This window comes from Acipenser ruthenus, chromosome 20 (genome assembly GCF_902713425.1).
Source record: "Acipenser ruthenus chromosome 20, fAciRut3.2 maternal haplotype, whole genome shotgun sequence".
Classification (NCBI taxonomy): Eukaryota; Metazoa; Chordata; class Actinopteri; order Acipenseriformes; family Acipenseridae; genus Acipenser; species Acipenser ruthenus.
In genome coordinates this window covers 13,378,545-13,392,867 of record NC_081208.1, presented here as the reverse complement: position 1 = coordinate 13,392,867, position 14,323 = coordinate 13,378,545, and the positions used below count along the sequence as shown (strand labels likewise).

General features: G+C 46.1%; 1 non-coding gene across 1 annotated transcript; it reads left to right on the top strand.

The window, feature by feature from the left end:
• Positions 1-697: 697 nt before the first annotated feature.
• On the top strand, positions 698-755 carry LOC131698983 (U7 small nuclear RNA). Its single transcript, XR_009307978.1, has one exon. It is a non-coding gene; the product is annotated as a U7 small nuclear RNA (small nuclear RNA).
• The last annotated feature ends 13,568 nt before the right edge of the window (positions 756-14,323 follow it).

Sequence of the window (14,323 nt, the reverse complement as noted above, 5' to 3'; positions counted from 1 at the left end):
AACAGAGAACCGCGCAGCGTCGCCTGCTGCTTACAAGTGGAATTGCAGAGGCAAATCGTATCGAAGAACTCGCTGCTCTGTTTCAGTTATTTATTTACAGACCCAGTCTAATTTAATATTAACTTTTCGATACCACAGTGTATTAGTCCGTGTGTTTCTTTCTTTATATATATATATATATATATATATATATATATATATATATATATATATATACACCGTATGCATATTTATACCAAGAAGGCACGAAAAAGGCTACTTTTGTGACAACTGTATTCGTGTCTTATCAGCAGTTTCGCTTTTATTTTGACTGACAGTTTAATTGATGTATTTATCCACAGTTTTATGTCATTGTAAAGTTATTTTGAAAATTGCATTAATTCCTTTTAAAATCGCCCCTGAATCAAAACTTAAATCGCATAAAAATGGTTAATTGTGAGCATTTTTAGTGACGAACAACAAAGCGACGCGATTGGCTGAAATGGGTAATAAATTTGCATATCAGACTTCATGGTAAACGGGTCTCTTATTTTATTAATCAGTTACTCTTCGCAGAACACGAGCGCGCGCATTAACCGGTTTGTTCTCGTGTGTAGAATGCGGGTGTGCGCGCGGTATTGATTTATTATTTGGTCACCAGAACTTCAATATGGCTCAAGTTTAGAAGGGTGGACGGGACCTCGGCTTCTTTGCTAAATGGATTTTTAGCTCTTTTAGTATTTGTCCAGCAGGTTTTCTCTTCGGAGGAAGCCCATTAATTTGTGGGAAAAAGAGATATCAAACTTTTTTTGGGTTTTTACTGGACAAATAAACACTGAGATCATAACATGCTTAGTTGTTAATAGTCACAGTCCATGAATCTTGCTGATTGGAATGACGCTTCCATGTAGAACAGAAACGATAGAACTCAAGTGAGAGAAAAGGGCTGGGCTGATGGGAGCTCACCATCTCGCTAAACAAATCAAACAAAATAATCAATCACGCTCAAATACATTTCAAATAGCACACGCATCACGATAATACATAGAAAAACTCAGGATACAAGATAATATCAATTCATAAACTTAGCGTGCAAAACTAAGCACACAAAACCTTATCAAATACCTTCCATACAGCACCTAATAGAATAATAATAAATCCTTCAAACACTCCATGTAGACATTCTGAACACGGCCTGATTATACGGCACGGCTTGACTCTGGTGCCCCGCGCACAGCCTGCTTCGGACCGGGCCCACGCTCGGATATCTTGCCGGGTCGTAGTTTACAGCTCGGTTCAGTATCTGCACCCCAAAATGCACAGTGGAAACGGGTCTTTCACGGGTCGGGTATGGCAGTGGAAATGGGGTCTTAGAGTCCATATGCACAGTCAGCATAGACCTGGAGAAATGCTCGTCTGTCCCGGAACTTGGTACAGACATTCTTTAGCACAAGTTATTGAGGGTGTCAGAGTCTGGGGATTGTAGAGGCATCTCTGTCTTTCTTCTTCTTAGGGGTTGTTGGCACATGCCATCTAAATGGAGAGGTGAGCGCCCTACCTTTATATATATATATAAATAGGGTCGTGAAAAAGCATTTGCCCCCTGTCTGATCTTCTGCATTTTTGCATATTTTTGACACTGAATGTTATCAGATCTTCTACCAAAACCTAATATTAGATAAAAGGGACCTTGAGTGAACAAATAACACAAAAAATTGATACATATTTCATTTATTTATTAAAGAAAGTTATGCAACACCCAATGCCCCCGTGTGAAAAAGTAATCGCCCCCTTAGACTCAATAACTGGTTACGCCACCTTTAGCAGCAATAACTGCAACCAAACGCTTCCTGTAGGTATTGATTAGTCTCTCACAGCACCGTGGAGAAATTTTGGCCCACTCCTCCATGCAGAACTGCTTCAACTCAGTGACATTTGTGGGTTTTCGAGCATGAACTGCTCGTTTCAGGTCCTGCCACAACATCTCAATGGGGTTTATGTCTGGTTTTTGACTAGGCCATTCCAAAACTTTAAATTTCTTGTTCTTCAAGCATTCTGATGTAGACTTGCTGCGCTTCAGCTTCAGCTTCAGCTCACGGACGGATGGCCTGACATTCTCCTGTAGAATTCTCTGATACAGAGCAGAATTCATGGTTCCTTCAATGGTGGCAAGGCGTCCAGGTCCTGATGCAGCAAAGTATCCCCAAACCATGACACTACCACCACCATGCTTAACCGTTGGTAGGAGGTTCTTACTGTGGAATGCAGTGTTTGGTTTTCGCCAGACATAACGGGGCCCATGTCGGCCACAAAGTTCCACTTTTGACTCATCTGTCCATAGAACATTGTTCCAGAACTCTTGAGGATCATCCAGGTGCTTTTTGGCAAACTTGAGACAAACATTCATGTTCTTCTTAGTGAGCAATGTTTTCCACCTTGCTACTCTGCCATGAATCCCATTTTTGCCCAGTGTCTTTCTGATGGTGGAGTCATGAACACTGACCTTAGCTGAGGCGAGAGAGGCCTGCATATCCCTGGATGTTGTTCTAGGGTTCTTTGTGACTTCCAGGACGATTTTACGCCTTGCTCTTGGAGAGATTTTGGCAGGACGGCCACTCCTGGGAAGATTCACTACTGTCCCAAACTTTCTCCATTTGGACAATATGGCTCTGACTGTGGTTCGGTGGAGCCCCAGAGCCTTAGAAATGGCTTTGTAACCCTTTCCAGACTGATAGGCATCAACAACTTTTTTCCGGAGGTCTTCAGGAATTTCTTTTGTTCGTGGTATGATGTGCCTCTAGAACCTTTGTGCTGACAACTTCACTCTGATGGTAAGGGCCAAATTTAGCCGGATTTATATTGGGCAGGGCTGGCCCAAATCAGGCCTGGTTGTTAACCAAAGTACTCAAACAGCTGACCCTAATTATCCCTTTAATTGGGTTGAGTTAACTAAGGGGGGGGGGCAATAACTTTTTCACACCTGAAGATTGCATGTTTGATTACCTTGCACACCAAACAAATGAAAGAAGCGCCAAAATTTGGTGTCATTTTTTCTCTCAGACTCCCTCTATATACTACTACAACCCACAAAAAAATCTGACCAAATACAATGTGAAAAATGTGCAAAAATGCAGAAAATCAGACGGGGGGCAAATACTTTTTCCAGCATCCAGCTCTGTATTTACAGGATGCTGGAGACACCCACCCAAGGCTTCTAAGAAATTAAAGAGAAAAATATCCCTAGAGTCTGCGAGAGCGGGGGCGGAAGATGACTCAACGTTGGACAACACGGTTAACGACTTAGGAACGGAAACGGATATGAGTATGGAGAGTACTTCACAAAAGACTACTTCAAGATCTGCAGTTAACAAAGACGTGGAACTCCAGGTTTGTGTCTGCGGCTGGAGCAAGGCGACAACGGTCAGGGGTTTGAAGATTCATCAAGGGAGAATGAAATGCTTGAGGGAGAAGGGACAAGGGCCTCGCATTGATCAGTACTTCTTATGAAGTCAGTCAATACACTCTGGTTTCTCTTCAGTTCGAATAAATCTTTCTAAGACTAAGGCTTAGAGGGTAGTGGCATTGCCCGCTCCCTCCGAGGGTCTGTGAGAGGTTTGTTCGGGTGAGGAGGAACAGAATTTTTTTTATTTTTGACTGGCTTTCTTCAGCTCGGCAACTTTTTGGAAGACTAATGCTCAGTCTGGTTTTGGCTTGCCCAATCCAGGCCGAGGGTCTTTCAAGATTTTGTTGACTGTTGAGAGCAGTGTTTTCTTTTTCAGGCGGTTCCAGTTTTTTTCTTTTTCAGGCGGTTCCGGCTTTTCCAGACGTTCCTGGAGTTAGAGAGAAGGAGGACCTACCATCCAGACGACCTTTGAGGACCCTTTGATGACCTAGACGACCTCATCCCCAGCCCTTGATTGTAATCGAGATCCAGAACGAGAGAGCAGCAGGCGCCCAGCAGAGGGCGCCATCTGGGAGGAGCAGAGGGCGGCCCCGGACCCCGAGGAGGCGTCACAGCCACGATTCTTCCTACGTGGTCTCGGTGCCAAGCAGCGCCCCCTACTCCGCCAGGGAAGGACACCGTTCACCTGGGGAGGGGGTCCCTCTTGCGAGGCGACCATCTCCTCAGGGACTAAAGTAATAGTTCCTTCAACTGCCCAAGATTTGCTGCTTACGTTGTCTCTTTTCCGCAGAGAGAGACAACCCGGACGTCCAGAGGCTTCTCCCACCCCAATCGGAGGAGCCAGCTGAAGGATGGCGTTCCGGCCAACCCAGGAGACCAGGAGGCACAATGCGGTGCGCTTCACAAGAAACAAGCAAGATGAAACGGAACCAGGACTGACGAGACTGGAGTTCAGCCGGACCATTCTTCAGAGGGGTATGGGTTTTTCCCCTTCTGACTTGAATTGTTTGGTGAAATTGCCAGGGCTTAAGGAAGTGTTTGAGGTCAGTTTTAGGAACCCCCAAAAGTTACAAGAAATGTGGTTCTTTTGGGGGGAGAATAAATATCTCGCTCCATACAAAGAATTTTGTGTGGATGCACTGACAGACAGAGAAATGAAAGTTGTTACTGTCCAATTTTTCAATGAGGCTGTTAGCGACTATGATATTACAACATGGCTTAACCGCTATGGGAGGGTGTCATCAGAAGGGAGGAAAATTACAGACGAAGATGGGGTTTGGACAGGAGCCAGAAAGTGGCTGGTACGCCTTAATGTTGATCCATCGGGCATTGGAGGCGTCCGCCACATTCCAAACTCCATAGTGTTAGGGCCCAACAGAGGGCTGGTATTCTATAATGGGATGCCAAAACTCTGCAGGAAATGTGGGGAATTAGGACACCTGGCGGCCGCATGTACTGTAGTTAAGTGCAGGAACTGCGGCGCCCCCCACGAGACCAGCCACTGCAGAGAAGAGAGGCAGTGCAATTTGTGTGGAAAGAAGGGGCACCTGTTTAAGGACTGCCCCTCTTCCTATGCCAACATGGCCAGAGCCAGCAAGGCAAACATGAACAAGCCTAGGCCTGAGCAGGAAGAGGGAGCAAGTAACAAAGATCAGTCCACATCACCACCAACAGTATCCAAGACCCAGACTCCAGCACCACCATCATCACCAGCACCCCCCTCACCCCCCCGCCCCCGAGACATGTCCCGTTTTACGAGGACCCCTTCCCCCAGCCCAGAGAGAGAGTACAACAGCTACTCCACTAGCTCCTCCAGTAGCTCCTCTGATGCAGAACACAAGGCAGGGAGGGAGCCCGGACCCAGCAGCGGCCCCCCCCTGAGTAGGGCCCTCTCAGCGCCAGCACTCCCCCTCGGCTCTCGTTATGACGCCATAAGGATTGAGTCCGTGGGGGAGGAAAGCGAAAGCGACAGTGAAAGTGAGAGTGAGAAGGAGGGGAAGGGAGTGAAGAACCAGCAGAGGGTGGGGAAAAGAAAGGGTAGAGACGAGGGGGGGAAAAGAAAGAAGATCAGGATCAAAGACAGCAAGTTGCAGGTGGCCCCCATAGATCCAAAACCAGCTAATGTCCACACAAAGTCCCCAGTCTTGCCCTCGCAGGCAGAGACGGAGGCGAGTGGGACGGCTACACTGCCGCCTAGTGGGCAGGTAGCAGCCAGCCAGGGCATCCCCAGCCAGCCTTCCCAGTCGTTGGCACAAACCCTAGCACACCTCGCAGAAGAGGTGTTCACTAATGCACCGAGGGAGAGGTCGGGGTCAACACCTTCCCTGACCAGCAGTACCTCGGTAGCAATGACCCTCTTCAAGCGAAGGGCCTCCCTTCAAAGCATCCTTGACCCCCTCCCTTGTATGGGCAAAACCAGGGGCCCCCTAGAGGTCCTCCTAGATACAGCACTGGAGGACATGGGAATACCCCTGGACGCAGTAAGCCAGAAGTCTGCTAACAGCTCCAACTCAACAGACGGTAACAGCCAAAGAATGCTGTCTGTCATAACCCCCCCCCAGGACAAAGCTGACCCACACGTTCCGAGGGGCCCTGAGCAAGTTCCACCAGACTTACCTTGTGGGGAGTTGAATAGCCCCAACAACTCCACGTACTGTGCATATAAAGACGGTGCCTTCTTGGACGAGGCAGCAGTGAGTACCTTCTCAGGGGTGATGGGAGTTGCAAATAAGCCCAAGCCCCCTCGAAGCAAGCGTAGAGCTAAGAGTAGGAAGAGTGTCCCGACCTCCCAATCATAGTCGCTATGGGGTGGACGCAGCGACTCCTTTTCTTGTTAGCTACCCTGATGGCCCTGATATGTGTGTCTGTTAATGTCAGGAGCATCAGGGAGACACAAAAAAGATTTGATGTACTAAACTATCTAGCTAACTTGAAAGCAGATCTCATCTTTCTGCAGGAGTGTGGTATTTCGTCGAGCCCTGATTATAGGGACCTGAAGGAGAGTTGGACCCTGGGGGACTCCTTCTGGTCGGGCTCCAACATAGCCAGAGCCGACGGAGTAGGTATCCTGTTTAAAAACCCATTTATTACCTCCCGCAGCAGCAGGGAGGTAGAACCTGGTAGAATTCTGAGCGTGGATGTGACATACAACAACACTCCCCTCAGACTGGTCAATGTCTACGCACCCACTAACCAAAACGAAAGAGTTCAATTTTTTCCACAGCTGCGTCCACTCCTGCTGGGGAACGTACCCGTCATCGTGTCAGGTGACTTCAATTGTGCTCTGAGGGACGTAGACCGGAGCAGGCCACGCAACGACCGCTCTAGTAGAGTTTTGTCCTCCGTAATATTTGATTTCTCCCTGTGTGATGCAGGTAAGGACCTGGTGCCTCCCTTTACCTGGGTGAGCTCATCTGGGACCTCCTTCTCCCGTATAGATCTCGTCCTGCATACCAGCTCCCTTACGAAGACGGCAGTAGACACCCAGGCCGTCTTCTTCTCTGACCATAGGCTCCTGCAGGTAACATTGCAGGTCCCTCAGACCTCCCAGATGGGGTCAGGGGTTTGGAAATTAAACACTTCCTTACTCGATGACCCCTCCATAGCTGCAGCCTATAAGAGCAGGCTTGTTGAGTGGACCACTTTGCGTGACCTATTCAACTCCCCTATAGAGTGGTGGGAGATGGTCAAAATGAGAACTAAGGGTTATTTCATAGCAGCAGGCAAGAGGAAAGCAAAAGAAAGGAGGGCCAAATATAAACACCTGAATGCTGCCCTCCAGCGTCTGAGCCTGCTTCAGCTTCGGGGGTTCCCTGTAAGCGACGAGATAGCCCAGACCAAGCTAGATCTTTCAGTGCTTTGTAGGGAGGAACAACGAAAGGTCATGCACAATGCAAAAGTGCAAAAAATGGAGGAAGACGAAAAGTGTACTCGCTTCTTCTTCCAGAAAACGAGGGAGAAGCGGCACTTGATGTCCTCCATGCTCGACAGCAGGGGGAGGATAGTAGAGGATAGTGAGGGAGTGAAAAAAGTGGTAGAGAACTTCTATAGGGACCTGTATAACATCAAAGCTACAGATGACACCCTGATAGAGTGGTTCCTGAGCCAGTTGGAGCCTGACTCAGTGCGGGACGACGAGGAGGAGGAGAAGGACCCAGAACTCACGCTGGAGGAGCTCACCCAGGCGGTTAAGACCATGAACACCGGTAAGACGCCAGGTCCAGATGGCATCCCGGGTGAGTATTACCATCTTTTTTGGGACACGCTAAAAGTCCATTTAGCGGAGGTCTACAGAGCGGTCTACAGGGAGAAGCGGTTGGGCCCTTCTATGCGGGAGAGTGTAATTACTCTCCTTCATAAGAAAGGGGAAGTTAAAGATCTACGGAATTGGCGCCCAATCAGCCTCCTTTGCGTGGATTACAAGATACTAGCCAAAGCTCTGATGCTCCGGCTACAAGTACACCTCCCTTTGGTCATTGGCCCCGACCAGGCTTGTGGCGTCCCAGGGAGGTCCATCACGGATATTTTAATGTTAACAAGGGACATTCTGGCTTATTCTAGAGAACGGAACCATCCCCTCTGCCTGTTCAACCTTGACCAGGAGAAGGCGTTCGATAGGGTAAGCCATGAATATATGTACAAAGTGATGGACCAGATGAAATTTGCTCCTGGACTTAGGGAGTGGGTTAAAACCATATATACAAACATTAGTACCCGAGTCTTGGTGAACAGGCACCTGACTGGTAAAATATCTATCCAGTCAGGGGTCAGACAGGGTTGCCCACTATCCCCACTGCTATATGTCGTGTGCATTGAACCCCTCCTGCAGGCAATTCGTAGGGATACCAATATAACTGGTTTCCAGCTGCCTGGATCCAACGGGGTCCAGGTCAAAACAACAGCATATATGGACGATGTGTCACTCATTTGCACCAACACATCGTCGGTACCTCGGATTAGTAATATCCTTGAGAAGTACTGCACGGCGACCGGGGCAGTGATTAATAAGTCCAAGAGCGAAGTCTACGTGTCTAAAAATTGGCAGGTAGATAGGGAACTGTCGGACATGTACCCTGTCAAAAAGGACAAAATCAAGATTCTGGGCCTCATTTTCGAGAACAATAGCTCGGGGGCCCAGAGCTGGACGGCGGCCATTAACCAGGTCCGTAAAAAGATTGGCGGATGGAGCACAAGATCCTTAACAATGACGGGTAGAGTATTAATAACCAAGTCTATACTGTTCCCCATCCTCTCTTATGTAGGAAAAATCTTTCCCCCAGACAGGACCACCAAAAAAGTGGTGGACCGCATTATCCACCGCTTTATCTGGGGCAGCAAGATGGAGAGGGTAAAGCGAGCCACCCTGAGTAAAGCCGACAAGAAGGGAGGTAAGGGGGTCCCGGACGTTGTGCAGCTCACCCGAGTGCAGGGGCTCACGCAAACTATCAAGAACATCCAGGCCCTGGACAGGAAGGTATGTTACATGAATCGTTTCTATTTTGCCACCTGTCTCAGGGCCTTGGGCCTCTGCACTATTGATAACACCGTGCCGTACTCCTGGGACCCCCCATTGTATTATAGAACCTTAAGGGACACTATATATAAATTGGGCTTAGATAAAGCAAAATTGGCCTCCTGGGAATACAAGGCTGTAACTAAATATCTTGCCGGTTCCCAGGAAATTGAAAAAGTAGCTACTTTCTCCCTCACCCAAAGCCAAAAAATCTGGGAGAATGTGTCTCACAGCTGCCTCAGTAATGTCCAGAAGGATATAGCATGGAACACCGTCCACAGTGCACTCCCCACTCGAGCGTTCATGTTCAGGAGGGGACTAGCCCAAGTAGAAACATGCCCCTATGCAAAGTGCCGCAAGAGAGAAACACCAGCCCATATCTTCTGGGAGTGTGATGTGGCTGGCAGTGTCTGGCTCTCTGTCTCTGTCTTCCTAAACAGGTTTGCTGACACGGCCAAGATGACTGCTGAGACTGTGCTCTATGGGCCTGCGGGAGGAATCACTACCAGCACAGCTAAGTGCGTTTGGCGTGTCATCAATGTTGTCAAGCAGATCCTGTGGGAAGGCCGTAACGTCTGTGTCTATCACAAGCAGGAGCTAGACACTATCACCACGACCAGAAGGGCACAAACTCTTATCAAGGACTTTGTAATTCTGGACATCCGGACCCTCGGGAAGGACAAGGCCTGCGCGGAGTGGAGGATCGCCGGACTTCAGGACGTGAAGATGGAATAAAGGAAAAAACTGGAACCGCTAGCTCCTAGGAGCGGGACTACGGGGCACCGCTAAGCCTTTTATTTATTTTGTCATGCCAGCATTCCGCCCTTTTTAGCTGGCATGACCGTTTTTCAACGGTGCCCTGGTTTTATGTAGTCTTTTGTTTCAGTTTTATGGACTTTTATTTGATTTACGTTGAATGTTTTATTTGATTTTGTTTTGTTTTGTTTTATGTATCTTTAAGATTTTTAATGTAAACTATTAAAAGTTACATTTTAAGTGTTTTAAAATTTTAGAATTTTAACTCACTGTTTTATACACTGTCCCTTTTCCCCTGTCCCTGTTTTAGATCTAGTTTTATGTTCACTTTTGAACCTTTTAGAGAGCACTCCCCGGCCCTCACAAGCACTGGTTTTTTATAGATGGTTCTTTTTTTCCAGTCACTTTTAAAACAGCACAGGTTTTTTTCATGTTGATTTTAATCTGTGTCTGTTTTAACCATGTACAAAGCACAATTGTCTTGGTGTTTTTAAATGTATTTTAAATGCTTTTAAAACAAAATGTATGTCTGTATGCATGAATGTCATCTTTAAAAGAAATGTAAAATGAATGAAAAAACGAATGGGTGTAAATGTAAAAAAATGTAAAATCTCAATAAAAGAGTATTTTCTCTTCGGAGGAAGCCCATTAATTTGTGGGAAAAAGAGATATCAAACTTTTTTTGGGTTTTTACTGGACAAATAAACACTGAGATCATAACATGCTTAGTTGTTAATAGTCACAGTCCATGAATCTTGCTGATTGGAATGACGCTTCCATGTAGAACAGAAACGATAGAACTCAAGTGAGAGAAAAGGGCTGGGCTGATGGGAGCTCACCATCTCGCTAAACAAATCAAACAAAATAATCAATCACGCTCAAATACATTTCAAATAGCACACGCATCACGATAATACATAGAAAAACTCAGGATACAAGATAATATCAATTCATAAACTTAGCGTGCAAAACTAAGCACACAAAACCTTATCAAATACCTTCCATACAGCACCTAATAGAATAATAATAAATCCTTCAAACACTCCATGTAGACATTCTGAACACGGCCTGATTATACGGCACGGCTTGACTCTGGTGCCCCGCGCACAGCCTGCTTCGGACCGGGCCCACGCTCGGATATCTTGCCGGGTCGTAGTTTACAGCTCGGTTCAGTATCTGCACCCCAAAATGCACAGTGGAAACGGGTCTTTCACGGGTCGGGTATGGCAGTGGAAATGGGGTCTTAGAGTCCATATGCACAGTCAGCATAGACCTGGAGAAATGCTCGTCTGTCCCGGAACTTGGTACAGACATTCTTTAGCACAAGTTATTGAGGGTGTCAGAGTCTGGGGATTGTAGAGGCATCTCTGTCTTTCTTCTTCTTAGGGGTTGTTGGCACATGCCATCTAAATGGAGAGGTGAGCGCCCTACCTTTATATATATATATAAATAGGGTCGTGAAAAAGCATTTGCCCCCTGTCTGATCTTCTGCATTTTTGCATATTTTTGACACTGAATGTTATCAGATCTTCTACCAAAACCTAATATTAGATAAAAGGGACCTTGAGTGAACAAATAACACAAAAAATTGATACATATTTCATTTATTTATTAAAGAAAGTTATGCAACACCCAATGCCCCCGTGTGAAAAAGTAATCGCCCCCTTAGACTCAATAACTGGTTACGCCACCTTTAGCAGCAATAACTGCAACCAAACGCTTCCTGTAGGTATTGATTAGTCTCTCACAGCACCGTGGAGAAATTTTGGCCCACTCCTCCATGCAGAACTGCTTCAACTCAGTGACATTTGTGGGTTTTCGAGCATGAACTGCTCGTTTCAGGTCCTGCCACAACATCTCAATGGGGTTTATGTCTGGTTTTTGACTAGGCCATTCCAAAACTTTAAATTTCTTGTTCTTCAAGCATTCTGATGTAGACTTGCTGCGCTTCAGCTTCAGCTTCAGCTCACGGACGGATGGCCTGACATTCTCCTGTAGAATTCTCTGATACAGAGCAGAATTCATGGTTCCTTCAATGGTGGCAAGGCGTCCAGGTCCTGATGCAGCAAAGTATCCCCAAACCATGACACTACCACCACCATGCTTAACCGTTGGTAGGAGGTTCTTACTGTGGAATGCAGTGTTTGGTTTTCGCCAGACATAACGGGGCCCATGTCGGCCACAAAGTTCCACTTTTGACTCATCTGTCCATAGAACATTGTTCCAGAACTCTTGAGGATCATCCAGGTGCTTTTTGGCAAACTTGAGACAAACATTCATGTTCTTCTTAGTGAGCAATGTTTTCCACCTTGCTACTCTGCCATGAATCCCATTTTTGCCCAGTGTCTTTCTGATGGTGGAGTCATGAACACTGACCTTAGCTGAGGCGAGAGAGGCCTGCATATCCCTGGATGTTGTTCTAGGGTTCTTTGTGACTTCCAGGACGATTTTACGCCTTGCTCTTGGAGAGATTTTGGCAGGACGGCCACTCCTGGGAAGATTCACTACTGTCCCAAACTTTCTCCATTTGGACAATATGGCTCTGACTGTGGTTCGGTGGAGCCCCAGAGCCTTAGAAATGGCTTTGTAACCCTTTCCAGACTGATAGGCATCAACAACTTTTTTCCGGAGGTCTTCAGGAATTTCTTTTGTTCGTGGCATGATGTGCCTCTAAAACCTTTGTGCTGACAACTTCACTCTGATGGTAAGGGCCAAATTTAGCCGGATTTATATTGGGCAGGGCTGGCCCAAATCAGGCCTGGTTGTTAACCAAAGTACTCAAACAGCTGACCCTAATTATCCCTTTAATTGGGTTGAGTTAACTAAGGGGGGGGGGCAATAACTTTTTCACACCTGAAGATTGCATGTTTGATTACCTTGCACACCAAACAAATGAAAGAAGCGCCAAAATTTGGTGTCATTTTTTCTCTCAGACTCCCTCTATATACTACTACAACCCACAAAAAAATCTGACCAAATACAATGTGAAAAATGTGCAAAAATGCAGAAAATCAGACGGGGGGCAAATACTTTTTCCAGCATCCAGCTCTGTGTTTACAGGATGCTGGACATACCCACCCAAGGCTTCTAAGAAATTAAAGAGAAAAATATCCCTAGAGTCTGCGAGAGCGGGGGCGGAAGATGACTCAACGTTGGACAACACGGTTAACGACTTAGGAACGGAAACGGATATGAGTATGGAGAGTACTTCACAAAAGACTACTTCAAGATCTGCAGTTAACAAAGACGTGGAACTCCAGGTTTGTGTCTGCGGCTGGAGCAAGGCGACAACGGTCAGGGGTTTGAAGATTCATCAAGGGAGAATGAAATGCTTGAGGGAGAAGGGACAAGGGCCTCGCATTGATCAGTACTTCTTATGAAGTCAGTCAAGTCAGTCGAATGAAATCCAGCGACAGGAAGCAAACCACATTTCGCAGGACATCAGCACCCCTGTCATAGACGTGAGGAGGACTTGCATGGATACAGTTAGTGAAGAACCTAATGATCCTTGTGAACTCGGTCAGACAAACCAGCATAAGAGAGAAAAGAACCTCAACGGGCACAAGCCTAGAGTTAAATGACCAAGAGCTTGTGAGAAAACTGCATGGGACACAGTAAACACAGATCTCTAGGGCAGCAGTGTGGAGTAGTGGTTAGGGCTCTGGACTCTTGACCGGAGGGTCGTGGGTTCAAATCCCGGTGGGGACACTGCTGCTGTACCCTTGAGCAAGGTACTTTACCTAGATTGCTCCAGTAAAAACCCAACTGTATAAATGGGTAATTGTATGTAAAAATAATGTGATATCTTGTAACAATTGTAAGTCGCCCTGGATAAGGGCGTCAGCTAAGAAATAAATAATAATAATAATAATAATCTCTGCTTTGCGTTGGAAAGGTTAAGTGGAACAGTTGAAAAGAAGCTGGATAAATTTGGGGACATCATCTATGCCTAAGGAAGCGAGATGTTTGGAGTTGAAGAAAGGAAGGAAAAAGTACAAATTATTTCTGGAAAGTCTAGACGGCAACAGGAGATTGAACGCTTAGTTAGAGAAAGGAGGCAGCTGAGGAAAGAATGGAGAAGAGCAGAACAAAGTTAGAAGGAGGGACTCTGTCTTTTCCAAGGGGTCATAAAAGACAAGCTTGCAAGACTTGTTGCCCTTGTTTTGATGTAGTCTCCCTTATGTTTTTTTTTTTACTTCTCCGCCCTTCCTTTCTAGTTTAAATGCTTCTTAACCTCCTCGAGGATCCTTTCTCTTATCAGCAGTTTCGCTTTTATTTTGACAGTGTAATTGATTTATTTATCCACAGTTTCATGTCATCTTGCAGTTATTTTGAAAACTGTATTTATTTCTTTTAAAATCGTCCGTGAATCAAAACTTAAAACGGGTAAAAATGGCTGTGTGCATTTTTAGTGAAGAACAACAAAGCGACGCGATTGGCTGAAATTGGTAATAAATTTGCACATCAGACTTCATGGTAAACGGGTCTCTTATTTTATTAATCAGTTACTCTTCGCAGAACAAGAGCGCGCGCAATAACCCGGTTTGTTCTCGTGTGTAGAATGCGGGTGTGCGCTCGGTATTGCTCTAGTTATTTAGTTATTATTTGGTCACCAGAACATCAATATGGTTCAAGTTTAGAAGGGTGGACGGGACCTCGGCTTCTTTGCTAAA